This window comes from Mobula hypostoma, unplaced genomic scaffold (assembly GCF_963921235.1).
Source record: "Mobula hypostoma unplaced genomic scaffold, sMobHyp1.1 scaffold_171, whole genome shotgun sequence".
NCBI lineage: Eukaryota > Metazoa > Chordata > Chondrichthyes > Myliobatiformes > Myliobatidae > Mobula > Mobula hypostoma.
The window spans coordinates 62,449-76,898 of NW_026948226.1; the positions used below are offsets into that span (position 1 = coordinate 62,449).

The 14,450-nt window shown below is 54.7% G+C and overlaps 1 long non-coding RNA gene across 1 annotated transcript; it reads left to right on the forward strand.

Annotated features, from left to right (window-relative positions):
• The first annotated feature begins 6,264 nt into the window (after positions 1 to 6,264).
• LOC134342026 (uncharacterized) lies at positions 6,265 to 12,583 on the forward strand. Its single transcript, XR_010016922.1, has 4 exons — positions 6,265 to 6,605; positions 6,717 to 6,993; positions 7,837 to 8,003; positions 11,582 to 12,583. It is a non-coding gene; the product is annotated as an uncharacterized LOC134342026 (long non-coding RNA).
• The last annotated feature ends 1,867 nt before the right edge of the window (positions 12,584 to 14,450 follow it).

Genomic DNA, 14,450 nt, shown 5'->3' on the forward strand with positions numbered 1-14,450 from the left:
GAGACGGGAGGGGTGAGAGGGAGCGCCGGAGAGAGGGAAGGAGAGAGAGACGGGAGGGAGAGAGAGAGTGTGTAAAACAGAGACGGGAGGGGTGAGAGGGAGCGCCGGAGAGAGGGAAGCAGAGAGAGGCGGGAGGGAGAGAGAGAGTGTGTAAAACAGAGACGGGAGGGGTGAGAGGGAGCGCCGGAGAGAGGGAAGGAGAGAGAGACGGGAGGGAGAGAGAGAGTGTGTAAATCAGAGACGGGAGGGGTGAGAGGGAGCGCCAGAGAGAGGGAAGGAGAGAGAGACAGGAGGGAGAGAGAGAGTGTGTAAAACAGAGACGGGAGGGGTGAGAGGGAGCGCCGGAGAGAGGGAAGGAGAGAGAGACAGGAGGGAGAGAGAGAGTGTGTAAAACAGAGACGGGAGGGGTGAGAGGGAGCGCCGGAGAGAGGGAAGGAGAGAGAGAAGGGAGGGAGAGAGAGAGTGTGTAAAACAGAGACGGGAGGGGTGAGAGGGAGCGCCGGAGAGAGGGAAGGAGAGAGAGACGGGAGGGAGAGAGGGAGTGTGTAAATCAGAGACGGGAGGGGTGAGAGGGAGCGCCGGAGAGAGGGAAGGAGAGAGAGACGGGAGGGAGAGAGAGAGAGAGAGAGAGAGAGAGAGAGAGACGGGAGGGAGAGAGAGAGTGTGTAAAACACAGACGGGAGAGAGAGAGCGCCGGAGAGAGGGAAGGGGAGAGAGAGACGGGAGGGAGAGAGAGAGTGTGTAAAACAGAGACGGGAGGGGTGAGAGGGAGCGCCGGAGAGAGGGAAGGAGAGAGAGACAGGAGGGAGAGAGAGAGTGTGTAAAACAGAGACGGGAGGGGTGAGAGGGAGCGCCGGAGAGAGGGAAGGAGAGAGAGACAGGAGGGAGAGAGAGAGTGTGTAAAACAGAGACGGGAGGGGTGAGAGGGAGCGCCGGAGAGAGGGAAGGAGAGAGAGAAGGGAGGGAGAGAGAGAGTGTGTAAAACAGAGACGGGAGGGGTGAGAGGCAGCGCCGGAGAGAGGGAAGGAGAGAGAGACGGGAGGGAGAGAGGGAGTGTGTAAATCAGAGACGGGAGGGGTGAGAGGGAGCGCCGGAGAGAGGGAAGGAGAGAGAGACGGGAGGGGTGAGAGGGAGCGCCGGAGAGAGGGAAGGAGAGAGAGACGGGAGGGAGAGAGAGAGTGTGTAAAACAGAGACGGGAGGGGTGAGGGAGCGCCGGAGAGAGGGAAGGACAGAGAGACGGGAGGGAGAGAGAGAGAGTGTGTAAATCAGAGACGGGAGGGGTGAGAGGGAGCGCCGGAGAGAGGGAAGGAGAGAGAGACGGGAGGGAGAGAGAGAGAGAGAGAGACGGGAGGGAGAGAGAGAGAGTGTGTAAATCAGAGACGGGAGGGGTGAGAGGGAGCGCCGGAGAGAGGGAAGGGGAGAGAGACGGGAGGGAGAGAGAGAGTGTGTAAATCAGAGACGGGAGGGGTGAGAGGGAGCGCTGGAGAGAGGGAAGGAGAGAGAGACGGGAGGGAGGGAGAGAGAGTGTGTAAAACAGAGATGGGAGGGGTGAGAGCGAGCGCTGGAGAGAGGGAAGGAGAGAGAGACGGGAGGGAGAGAGAGAGTGTGTAAAACAGAGACGGGAGGGGTGAGAGGGAGCGCTGGAGAGAGGGAAGGAGAGAGAGACGGGAGGGAGAGAGAGAGTGTGTGTAAAACAGAGACGGGAGGGGTGAGAGGGAGCGCCGGAGAGAGGGAAGGAGAGAGAGACGGGAGGGAGAGAGAGAGTGTGTAAAACAGAGACGGGAGGGGTGAGAGGGAGCGCCGGAGAGAGGGAAGGAGAGAGAGACGGGAGGGAGAGAGAGAGTGTGTAAAACAGAGACGGGAGGGGTGAGAGGGAGCGCTGGAGAGAGGGAAGGAGAGAGAGACGGGAGGGAGAGAGAGAGAGTGTAAAACAGAGACGGGAGGGGTGAGAGGGAGCGCCGGAGAGAGGGAAGGAGAGAGAGACGGGAGGGAGAGAGAGAGTGTGTAAAACAGAGACGGGAGGGGTGAGAGGGAGCGCCGGAGAGAGGGAAGGAGAGAGAGACGGGAGGGAGAGAGAGAGTGTGTAAAACACAGACGGGAGAGAGAGAGAGCGCCGGAGAGAGGGAAGGGGAGAGAGAGACGGGAGGGAGAGAGAGAGTGTGTAAAACAGAGACGGGAGGGGTGAGAGGGAGCGCCGGAGAGAGGGAAGGAGAGAGAGACGGGAGGGAGAGAGTGAGTGTGTAAATCAGAGACGGGAGGGGTGAGAGGGAGCGCCGGAGAGAGGGAAGGAGAGAGAGACGGGAGGGAGAGAGAGAGTGTGTAAAATAGAGACGGGAGGGGTGAGAGGGAGCGCCGGAGAGAGGGAAGGGGAGAGAGAGACGGGAGGGAGAGAGAGTGTGTAAAACAGAGATGGGAGGGGTGAGAGCGAGCGCTGGACAGAGGGAAGGAGAGAGAGACGGGAGGGAGAGAGAGAGTGTGTAAAACAGAGACGGGAGGGGTGAGAGGGAGTGCCGGAGAGAGGGAAGGAGAGAAAGACGGGATGGAGAGAGAGAGAGTGTGTAAATCAGAGACGGGAGGGGTGAGAGGGAAGGAGAGAGAGACGGGAGGGAGAGAGAGAGTGTGTAAATCAGAGACGGGAGGGGTGAGAGGGAGCGCCGGAGAGAGGGAAGGAGAGAGAGACGGGAGGGAGAGAGAGAGAGTGTAAAACAGAGACGGGAGGGGTGAGAGGGAGCGCCGGAGAGAGGGAAGGAGAGAGAGAGACGGGAGGGAGAGAGAGAGTGTGTAAAACAGAGACGGGAGGGGTGAGAGGGAGCGCCGGAGAGAGGGAAGGAGAGAGAGACGGGAGGGAGAGAGTGAGTGTGTAAAACAGAGACGGGAGGGGTGAGAGGGAGCGCCGGAGAGAGGGAAGGAGAGAGAAACGGGAGGGAGAGAGAGAGTGTGTAAATCAGAGACGGGAGGGGTGAGAGGGAGCGCCGGAGAGAGGGAAGGAGAGAGAGACGGGAGGGAGAGAGAGAGTGTGTAAAATAGAGACGGGAGGGGTGAGAGGGAGCGCCGGAGAGAGGGAAGGGGAGAGAGAGACGGGAGGGAGAGAGAGTGTGTAAAACAGAGATGGGAGGGGTGAGAGCGAGCGCTGGACAGAGGGAAGGAGAGAGAGACGGGAGGGAGAGAGAGAGTGTGTAAAACAGAGACGGGAGGGGTGAGAGGGAGTGCCGGAGAGAGGGAAGGAGAGAAAGACGGGATGGAGAGAGAGAGAGTGTGTAAATCAGAGACGGGAGGGGTGAGAGGGAAGGAGAGAGAGACGGGAGGGAGAGAGAGAGTGTGTAAATCAGAGACGGGAGGGGTGAGAGGGAGCGCCGGAGAGAGGGAAGGAGAGAGAGACGGGAGGGAGAGAGAGAGAGTGTGTAAATCAGAGACGGGAGGGGTGAGAGGGAGTGCCGGAGAGAGGGAAGGAGAGAGAGACGGGAGGGAGAGAGAGAGTGTGTAAATCAGAGACGGGAGGGGTGAGAGGGAGCGCCGGAGAGAGGGAAGGAGAGAGAGAGAGAGTGTGTAAATCAGAGACGGGAGGGGTGAGAGGGAGCGCTGGAGAGAGGGAAGGAGAGAGAGACGGGAGGGAGAGAGAGAGAGAGAGAGAGATGGGAGGGAGAGAGAGAGAGTGTGTAAATCAGAGACGGGAGGGGTCAGAGGGAGCGCCGGAGAGAGGGAAGGAGAGAGAGACGGGAGGGAGAGAGAGAGTGTGTAAAACAGAGACGGGAGGGGTGAGAGGGAGCGCCGGAGAGAGGGAAGGAGAGAGAGACGGGAGGGAGAGAGGGAGTGTGTAAATCAGAGACGGGAGGGGTGAGAGGGAGCGCCGGAGAGAGGGAAGGAGAGAGAGACGGGAGGGAGAGACAGAGAGAGAGAGACGGGAGGGAGAGACGGGGAGGGTGGGGGGAGGGAGAGACGGGGAGGGTGGGGGGAGGGTGGGGGGAGTGTGGGGGGAGGGAGAGACGGGGAGGGTGGGGGGAGGGAGAGACGGGGAGAGTGGGGGGAGGGAGGATGGGGAGAGTGGGGGGAGGGAGAGACGGGGAGGGTGGGGGGAGGGAGGATGGGGAGAGTGGGGGGAGGGGGAGACAGAGAGACGCGGAGAGTGGGGGGAGGGAGAGACGGGGAGGGTGGGGGAGGGGGAGACGGGGAGGGTGGGGGAGGAAGAGACGGGGAGAGTGGGGAGGGAGAGACGGGGAGAGTGGGGGAGGGGGAGACGGGGAGGGTGGGGGAGGGAGAGACGGGGAGGGTGGGGGAGGGACAGATGGGGAGCGTGGGGGAGGGGGAGACGGGGAGAGTGGGGGGAGGGACAGACGGGGAGGGTGGGGGAGGCGGAGACAGGGAGGGTGGGGAGGGAGAGTGGGGGGAGGGGGAGACGGGGAGAGTGGGGGAGGGGGAGACGGGAGGGTGGGGAGGGGGAGAGAGAGTGAGGGTGGGGAGGGAGAGATGGGGAGAGTGGGGGGAGGGAGGATGGGGAGAGTGGGGGGAGGGAGAGACGGGGAGGGTGGGGGAGGAAGAGATGGGGGGAGGGGAGACGGGGAGGGTGGGGGCAGAGAGACGCGGAGAGTGGGGGGGGGAGAGACGGGGAGGGTGGGGGAGGGGGAGACAGGGAGGGTGGGGGAGGGGGAGACGGGGAGGGTGGGGGAGGAAGAGACGGGGAGAGTGGGGAGGGAGAGACGGGGAGAGTGGGGGGAGGGGGAGACGGGGAGGGTGGGGGAGGGAGAGACGGGGAGGGTGGGGGAGGGACAGACGGGGAGCGTGGGGGAGGGGGAGACAGGGAGGGTGGGGCGGGAGAGACGGGGAGAGTGGGGGAGGGGGAGACGGGGAGAGTGGGGGGAGGGACAGACGGGGAGGGTGGGGGAGGGGGAGACAGGGAGGGTGGGGAGGGAGAGACGGGGAGGGTGGGGGAGGGTGGGGAGGGAGAGACAGGGAGGGTGGGGGAGGGGGATACAGGGAGGGTGGGGAGGGGGAGACGGGGAGGGTGGGGGAGGGAGAGACGGGGAGGGTGGGGGAGGGACAGACGGGGAGCGTGGGGGAGGGGGAGACAGGGAGGGTGGGGCGGGAGAGACGGGGAGAGTGGGGGAGGGGGAGACGGGGAGAGTGGGGGGAGGGACAGACGGGGAGGGTGGGGGAGGGGGAGACAGGGAGGGTGGGGAGGGAGAGACGGGGAGAGTGGGGGAGGGGGAGACGGGGAGAGTGGGGAGGGAGAGACGGGGAGAGTGGGGAGGGAGAGACGGGGAGAGTGGGGGGATGGGGAGACGGGGAGGGTGGGGGAGGGAGAGACGGGGAGGGTGGGGGAGGGACAGACGGGGAGCGTGGGGGAGGGGGAGACAGGGAGGGTGGGGCGGGAGAGACGGGGAGAGTGGGGGAGGGGGAGACGCGGAGAGTGGGGGAGGGACAGACGGGGAGGGTGGGGGAGGGGGAGACAGGGAGGGTGGGGAGGGGGAGACGGGGAGGGTGGGGGAGGGGGAGACGGGGGGGTGGGGGAGGAAGAGACGGGGAGAGTGGGGAGGGAGAGACGGGGAGAGTGGGGGAGGGGGAGACGCGGAGAGTGGGGGAGGGACAGACGGGGAGGGTGGGGGAGGGGGAGACAGGGAGGGTGGGGAGGGGGAGACGGGGAGGGTGGGGGAGGGGGAGACGGGGGGGTGGGGGAGGAAGAGACGGGGAGAGTGGGGAGGGAGAGACGGGGAGAGTGGGGGAGGGGGAGACGCGGAGAGTGGGGGAGGGACAGACGGGGAGGGTGGGGGAGGGGGAGACAGGGAGGGTGGGGAGGGGGAGACGGGGAGGGTGGGGGAGGGGGAGACGGGGGGGTGGGGGAGGAAGAGACGGGGAGAGTGGGGAGGGAGAGACGGGGAGAGTGGGGGGAGGGGGAGACGGGGAGAGTGGAGGAAGGGACGGACCGGGAGGGTGGATGTAGAGGGAGATGGAGATATAATTATTAAGAGAGAGGGGGTTTGTGGGGAGGAGAGTGATGAAGGGATGGGGAAAGTGATGAACAGATGGAAAGAAGGGAGGGCTGAAGGGAGGAAAGCGGGAGGAGAATGGATGGATTGCGATCGAGACTCGGATGGAGATGGAGGGATGGAGACAGAGGGATGAGTGGAGAAAAGAGTGCGGGGAGAGAGAGACGGAGGGAGAAGGTGGCAGACGAACCGACAGGGCGATTCGGAGTGTGGGGAAGGGAGATGGGGATAACCGGAGGGATAGAGGAGAGAGGGGTGAAGATTAAAAGGGAGTTACGGCGGGGTGGGGAGGGATCGGTCAGTCGGTTTTATTTAAAATCCTTTGAAGCAGCAGTGCGAGACCGGCCCCTTGAACTCAAATCGCCACACAGCGCAGCCTACCGGTGACCAGCTAACCCACCAGCCGTGGTTGGGCGCCGTCCACGGGGCAGGGCGCCCGACCTCCCGGCGGGCAGCGGCGGGAATTGAATCCCGGGCCGCCGGTTCAGTCAAGGGTCGCGTAATCCTTAGCGACACTCACAGTGTCACACCTCACACTCTCGTCCGCACTCAATTCTTGGACGGTCCCTAATTAAGGGGACTTTGGCGCGAGGTCGCAGAGGAAATAAAGAAGGATTTTAGACGTAAGTATACCCTTTGGACGCAGTCATTTAATTTTAGGCAGCCCCCCTCAGCCTGCATTGGAGAAGAATAGACTATACATGTTTAGAGTCTTGATTCTGATTTCTCATAAGATGACGACGGTCTGCTGGCTTAAATCTCACCCACTTTGGGACAACGGGTACAGAGGTTCGAAAGCAGTGACCTCTACGGAAACTGCCACTGCAAGTTTACAACTGAAAATGGACCCGCACTTGGAAACGCAAACACGAGGAATTCTGCAGACGCTGGAAGTCCGAGCAACACACGTCAAAGTTGCTGGTGAACGCAGCAGGCCAGGCAGCATCTCTGGGAAGAGGTACAGTCGACGTTTCGGGTCGAGACCCTTCGTCAGGACTAACTGAAGGAAGGGTGAGTAAGAGATTTGAAAGTGGGAGGGGGAGGGGGAGATCCAAAATGATGGGAGAAGACAGGAGGGAGAGGGATGGAGCCAAGAGCTGGACAGGTGATTGGCAAAGAAGATACGAGAGGATCATGGGACAGGAGGTACGGGGAGAAAGATGGGGGGGGTAAAACCCAGAGGATGGGCAAGGGGTATAGTCAGAGGGACAGAGGGAGAAAAAGGAGAGTGAGAGAAAGAATGTGTGTATATAAATAAGTAACAGATGGGGTACGAGGGGGAGGTGGGGCATTAGCGGAAGTTTGAGAAGTCGATGTTCATGCCATCAGGTTGGAGGCTACCCAGACGGAATATAAGGTGTTGTTCCTCCAACCTGAGTGTGGCTTCATCTTTACAGTAGAGGAGGCTGTGGATAGACATGTCAGAATGGGAATGGGACGTGGAATTAAAATGTGTGGCCACTGGGAGATCCCGCTTTCTCTGGCGGACAGAGCGTAGATGTTCAGCAAATCGATCTCCCAGTCTGCGTCGGGTCTCGCCAATATATAGAAGGCCACATCGGGAGCACCGGACGCAGTATATCACCCCAGCCGACTCACAGGTGAAGTGTTTGGGGCCCTGAATGGTGGTAAGGGAGGAAGTGTAAGGGCATGTGTAACTATATGTTATAATTATGTGGTTTTGTTAGTTGTTTCAGTTTTGGTTTGTCCTGTGTTTTGTGATATCACACTGGAGGAAATAATGTATCATTTCTTAATGACAATAAAAGGCGACTACGTGTCTTGATAATCTAACTTTGCAGTATTTACAATTAATCCACTTTAGTTTGTTACTCATGGGTGATTTATCTCCAGATTTTATCCGTACCCGTATAAGATTTGTGTTCTGCACACTACACCCTGGTTTGGAGAAACACACATCAAAGTTGCTGGTGAACGCAGCAGGCCAGGCAGCATCTCTAGGAAGAGGTCCAGTCGACGTTTCGGGCCGAGACCCTTCGTCAGGACGAACTGAAGGAAGAGTGAGTAAGAGATTTGAAAGTGGGAGGGGGAGGGGGAGATCCAAAATGATCGGAGAGGACAGGAGGGGGAGGGATGGAGCCAAGAGATAAACGACAGACTTGGCTTGAAAGTGGCGGTCGGACTAAAACAGGTTTTGCTGGAAACATACCTGAGATAGCTTTTGCTATGTTAATCCGTCAGTTCTCTGCAAAACATGGCTTGGTTTTGTAATGCCCCCATTGAGAGGTTGCAGAACCTGTACCTCCCCCTGCAGTCGGATCCTCGACTTCCTAACCGGAAGACCCCAGTCTGTGCGGATCAGTGATAACACCTCCTCCTCGCTGGCGATCAATACGGGCGCACCTCAGGGGTGTGTGCTTAGCCCACTGCTCTACTCTCTGTATACACCTGACTGTGTGGCTAGGCATAGCTCAAATACATAAGCATACAACCATATAACAAATCCAGCACGGAAACAGGCCATCTCGGCCCTTCTAGTCTGTGCCGAACTCTTACTCTCACCTCGTCCCACCGACCTGCACTCAGCCCATAACCCTCCATTCCTTTCCTGTCCATATATCTGTCCAATTTAACTTTAAATGACAACATCGAACCTGCCCCAACCACTTCTCGTTCCACACAGCTACCACTCTCTGAGTAAAGAAGTTCCCCCTTGTGTTACCCCTAAACTTTTGCCCTTTAACTCTCAACTCATGTCCTCTTGTTTGAATCTGCCCCGCTCTCAATGGAAAAAGCCTATCCACGTCAACTCTCTCAATCCCCCTCATAATTTTAAACACCTCTATCAAGTCCCCCCTCAACCTTCTACGCTCCAAAGAATAAAGACCCAACTTGTTCAACCTTTCTCTGTAACTTAGGAGATGAAACCCAAGTAACATTCTAGTAAATCTCCTCAGTACTCTCTCTATTTTGTTGACATCTTTCCTATAATTCGGTGATCATAACTGTACACAAAACTCCAAATTTGGCCTCACCAATGCCTTGTACAATTTCAACATTACATCCCAACTCCCATACTCAATACTCTGATTTATAAAGACCAGCATATCAAAAGCTTTCTTCACCACCCTATCCACATGAGATTCCACCTTCAGGGAACTATGCACCATTATTCCTAGATCCCTCTGTTCTACCGCATTCTTCAATGCCCTACCATTTACCATGTATGTCCTATTTTGATGAGTCCCACCAAAATGTAGCACCTCACATTTATCAGCATTAAACTGCATCTGCCATCTTTCAGCCCACTCTTCTAACTGGCCTAAATCTCTCTGCAAGCTTTGAAAACCTACTTCATTTTCCACAACACCACCTATCTTAGTATCATCTGCATACTTACCAATCCAATTTACCACCCCATCATCCAGTACCATCTATAAATTTGCTGACGATACAACCACTGTTGGTAGAATCTCAGGTGGTGACGAGAGGGCGTACAGGAGTGAGATTTGCCAACTAGTGGAATGGTGTCACAGCAACAACCTGGCACTCAACGTCAGTAAGACGGAAGAGCTGATTGTGGACTTCAGGAAGGGTAAGACGAAGGAACACATACCAATCCTCATAGAGGGATCAGAAGTGGAGAGAGTGAGCAGCTTCAAGTTACTGGGTGTCAAGATCTCTGAGGATCTAACCTGGTCCCAACATATCGATGTAGTTATAAAGAGGGCAAGACAGCGGCTATACTTCATTAGGAGTTTGAAGAGATTTGGCACGTCAACAAATGCACTCAAAAACTTCTATAGTTGTACGGTGGGGAGCATTCTGACAGGCTGCATCACTGTCTGGTATGGAGAGGCTACTGCACAGGACCGAGAGAAGCTGCAGAGGGTTGTAAATCTAGTCGGCTCCATCTTGGGCACTAGCCTACAAAGTACCCAGGACATCTTCAGGGAGCGGTGTCTCAGAAAGGCAGCGTCCATTATTAAAGACCCTCCAGCACCCAGGGCATGGCCTTTTCTCACTGTTACCATCAGAAGCCTGAAGACACACACTCAGTGATTCAGGAACAGCTTCTTCCCCTCTGCCGTCCGATTCCTAAATGGACATTGAAACCTTGGACACCACCTCCATTTTTTAAATATGTATTATTTCCGTTTTTTGCATGGTTTTTAATCTATTCAATGTATGTATACTGTAATTGATTGATTGATTACTTCCAGACTATGTATTGCACTGAACTGCTGCTGCTAACATCGAACAGTACATCACAGTACAGGCCCTTCGGCCCACAATGTTGTGCCGACCCTCAAACCCTGCCTCCCATACAACCCCCCACCTTAGGTTCCTCCATATACCTGTCTAGTAGTCTCTTAAACTTCACTAGTGTATCTGCCTCCACCACTGACTCAGGCAGTGCATTCCACGCACCAACCACTCTCTGAGTAAAAAACCTTCCTCTAATACCCCCCTTGAACTTCCCACCCCTTACCTTAAAGCCATGTCCTCTTGTATTGAGCAGTGGTGCCCAGGGGAAGAGACGCTGGCTATCCACTCTATCTATTCCTCTTATTATCTTGTACACCTCTATCATGTCTCCTCTCATCCTCCTTCTCTCCAAAGAGTAAAGCCCCAGCTCCCTTAATCTCTGATCATAATGCATACTCTCTAAACCAGACAGCATCCTGGTAAATCTCCTCTGTACCCTTTCCAATGCTTCCACATCCTTCCTATAGTGAGGTGACCAGAACTGGACACGGTACTCCAAGTGTGGCCTAACCAGAGTTTTATAGAGCTGCATCATTACATCGCGACTCTTAAACTCTATCCCTCGACTTATGAAAGCTAACACCCCATAAGCTTTCTTAACTACCCTATCCACCTGTGAGGCAACTTTCAGGGATCTGTGGACATGTACCCCCAGATCCCTCTGCTCCTCCACACTACCAAGTATCCTGCCATTTACTTTGTACTCTGCCTTGGAGTTTGGCCTTCCAAAGTGTACCACCTCACACTTCTCCGGGTTGAACTCCATCTGCCACTTCTCAGCCCACTTCTGCATCCTATCAATGTCTCTCTGCAATCTTCGACAATCCTCTACGCTGTCTACAACACCACCAACTTTTGTTTCATCTGCAAACTTGCCAACCTTCTAGCCCCACATCCAGGTCGTTTGTAAAAATCACGAAAAGTAGAGGTCCCAGAACAGATCCTTGTGGGACACCACTAGTCACAATCCTCCAATATGAATGTACTCCCTCCACCACCACCCTCTGCCTTCTGAGGGAAGCCAATTCTGAATCCACCTGGCCAAACTTCCCTGGATCCCATGCCTTCTAACTTTCTGAATAAGCCTACCGTGTGGAACCTTGTCAAATACCTTACTAAAATCCATATAGATCACATCCACTGCCCTACCCTCATCTATATGCCTGGTCACCTCCTCAAAGAACTCTATCAGGCTTGTTAGATATGATCTGCCCTTCACAAAGCCATGCTGACTGTCCCTGATCAGACCATGATTATCTAAATGCCTATAGATCCTACCTCTAAGAATCTTTTCCAACAGCTTTCCCAGCACAGACGTAAGGCTTTTAATGAATTTGAAAGCTGAGTAACACTCACTTCTCTCTCATAGGTATTTGTGACGAATTGGGCTGCCCGACTTTGGACTCGCTCGACGGGAGTAGTGATTTTGTTTGTGTATGGAGTCCCATGCAGCAACTGCTTATTCCAAATGTGGCCCAACGATGGTGAGGTACAACTTCTCCTTAACTGAAGATGAACAATCAGGAAAACTGCACCTCAAAAATTTTAGGACTCCCATTGCATGATGCATCTGACTATTCCAGCGTAGATCATTCTGGATTTCGATACCAAGATACCCGATCTGTTTGGTTTCTTCAGGGGTAACACCTAGGATTTTATATGATGTTTCACCTGGTTTTCTCTTCCTGGTGACACGCATGGTTTCACGTTTGGGAGAATTGAACTGCATGCCCCATTGCTGAGACCGGTAAACCATACTATCAAGATCTTTTTGGAGAACATCTTCATCATCGGTTGACTTAATTGGCCGGGATATCAAACAATCATCAGCAAAAAGTCTGATTTATTATTTCAACCGTGGAAAGCATCACAACCTGGTACGGAAGTTGTCCTGTCCAAGACCGGAAGAAGCTGCAGAAGATCGTGAACACGGCCCAGCACATCACACAGACCAATCTTCCGTCCGTGGACTCACTTTACACCGCACGCTGTCGGAGCAGTGCTGCCAGGATAATCGAGGACACGACCCACCCAGCCAACACACTTTTCGTCCCTCTTCCCTCCGGGAGAAGGCTCAGGAGCTTGAAGACTCGTACGGCCAGATTTGGGAACAGCTTCTCTCCAACTGTGATAAGACTGCTGAACGGATCCTGACCCGGATCTGGGCCGTACCCTCCAGATATCCGGACCTGCCTCTCGGTTTTTTTGCGCTACCTTACTTCCCATTTTTCTATTTATGATTTATAATTTAAAATTTTAATATGTACTATCGATTTGTACGCCAGGGAGCGGGAAGCGCAGAATCAAATATCGCTGTGATGATTGTATGCTCTGGTATCAATTGTTTGGCGACAATGAAGTATAAAGTAAACTACACTGGACCACAGACCTGCACAGGACTACATAAAGTGCACAAAACAGTGCAGGGCAGTACAATAATTAATAACAAGACAATAGGCACAGCAGAGGACAAATTACAATATAATAATAATTAACGTAGATGTCAGTCTAGTCTCTGAGTATCAAGGAGTCTGATGGCCATTTTAAACTGCATCTGCCTCTTCTCTGCCCATGCCCAAGGGATTAAGGAATTGGACACGCTGGAGGCAGGAAGCATGTTCCCGCTGATGGGTGGGTCCAGACCCAGAGGCCACAGTTTGAGGATAAGGGGTCGGCCATTTAGAACGGAGTTGAGGAAAAACTTTTTCACCCAGAGAGTGGTGGATATGTGGAATGCTCTGCTCCAGAAGGCAGTCGAGGCCAATTCTCTGGATGCTTTCAAGAAAGAGTTAGATAGAGCTCTTAAAGATAGCGGAGTGAAGGGATACGGGGAGAAGGCAGGAACTGGATACAGATTGTGGGTGATCAGCCATGATCACAGTGAATGGCGGTGCTGGCTCGAAGGGCTGAATGGCCTACTCCTGCACCTATTGTCTGTTGTCTGCGTCCTACGGTGATCAGCGTGGCCCCACAACGGCCGCCAATCTGCGAACTTAACAACCCACCCTCCCGGGTGACCCATCAACAGCGGAAACGACCCCTGCGGCCTTCTCCAGGCAAGTGAGTTCCGGATGACACAAAGCTGGGAGGCAGTGTGAAATGTGAGGAGGATGTTATGAGAATGCAGGGTGACTTGGACAGGCTGGGTGAGTGGGCAGATGTGTGGCAGATGCAGTTTAATGTGGATAAATGTGAGGTTATCCACTTTGGTGGTAAGAATGGGAAGGCAGATTATTATCTAAATGGTGTCAAGTTAGGAAAAGGGGAAGCACAACGAGATCTAGGTGTCTTTGTTCATCAGTCACTGAAAGCAAGCATGCAGGTACAGCAGGCAGTGAAGAAAGCTAATGGCGTGCTGGCCTTCATAACAAGGGGAATTGAGTATAGGAGCAAAGAGGTCCTTCTGCAGCTGTACAGGGCCCTGGTGAGACCACACCTGGAGTACCGTGTGCAGTTTTGGTCTCCAAATTTGAGGAAGGACATTCTTGCTATTGAGGGAGTGCAGCGTAGGTTCACAAGGTTAATTCCCGGGATGGCGGGACTGTCATATGTCGAAAGATTGGAGCGACTGGGCTTGTATACTCTGGAATTTAGAAGGCTGAGAGGGGATCTTATTGAAACATATAAGATTATTAAGGGATTGGACACGCTAGAGGCAGGAAGCATGTTCCCGCTGATGGGTGAGTCCAGAACCAGAGGCCACAGTTTAAGAATAAGGGGTAGGCCATTTAGAACGGAGTTGAGGAAAAACTTTCTCACCCAGAGAGTGGTGGATATATGGAATGCTCTGCCCCAGAAGGCTGGGGAGGCCAAGTCTCTGGATGCTTTCAAGAAAGAGACGGATAGAGCTCTTAAAGACATAAAAAAACAGGAGCAGGGGTCGGCCATCTGTCCCGTCGAGCCTGCCCCGCCGTTTAATAAGATCGCGTCTGATCCGACCACGGACTCATCTCCACCTGCCCGCCTTTTCCCCACAACCCTTAATTCCGCTCCTCTGCAAAAATCCATCCGACCTTGCCTTAAGTAAATTATCTGAAGGTAGCCTGCACTGTATCACCAGGAAAGGAATTCCACAGGTTCACCAATTTTAAAGTTTAAAACGAAGATGCAAAGTTTTGGAAACTAAAGGAGGAGATGAGCAGAGATTCAACAAAAAGAACCGGTCTTTGAAAAATCTATCACCTTTATAGTCCAGTCAACAGAAATTCCTTAGATAAGAATAGACCAATTAAAGGCTG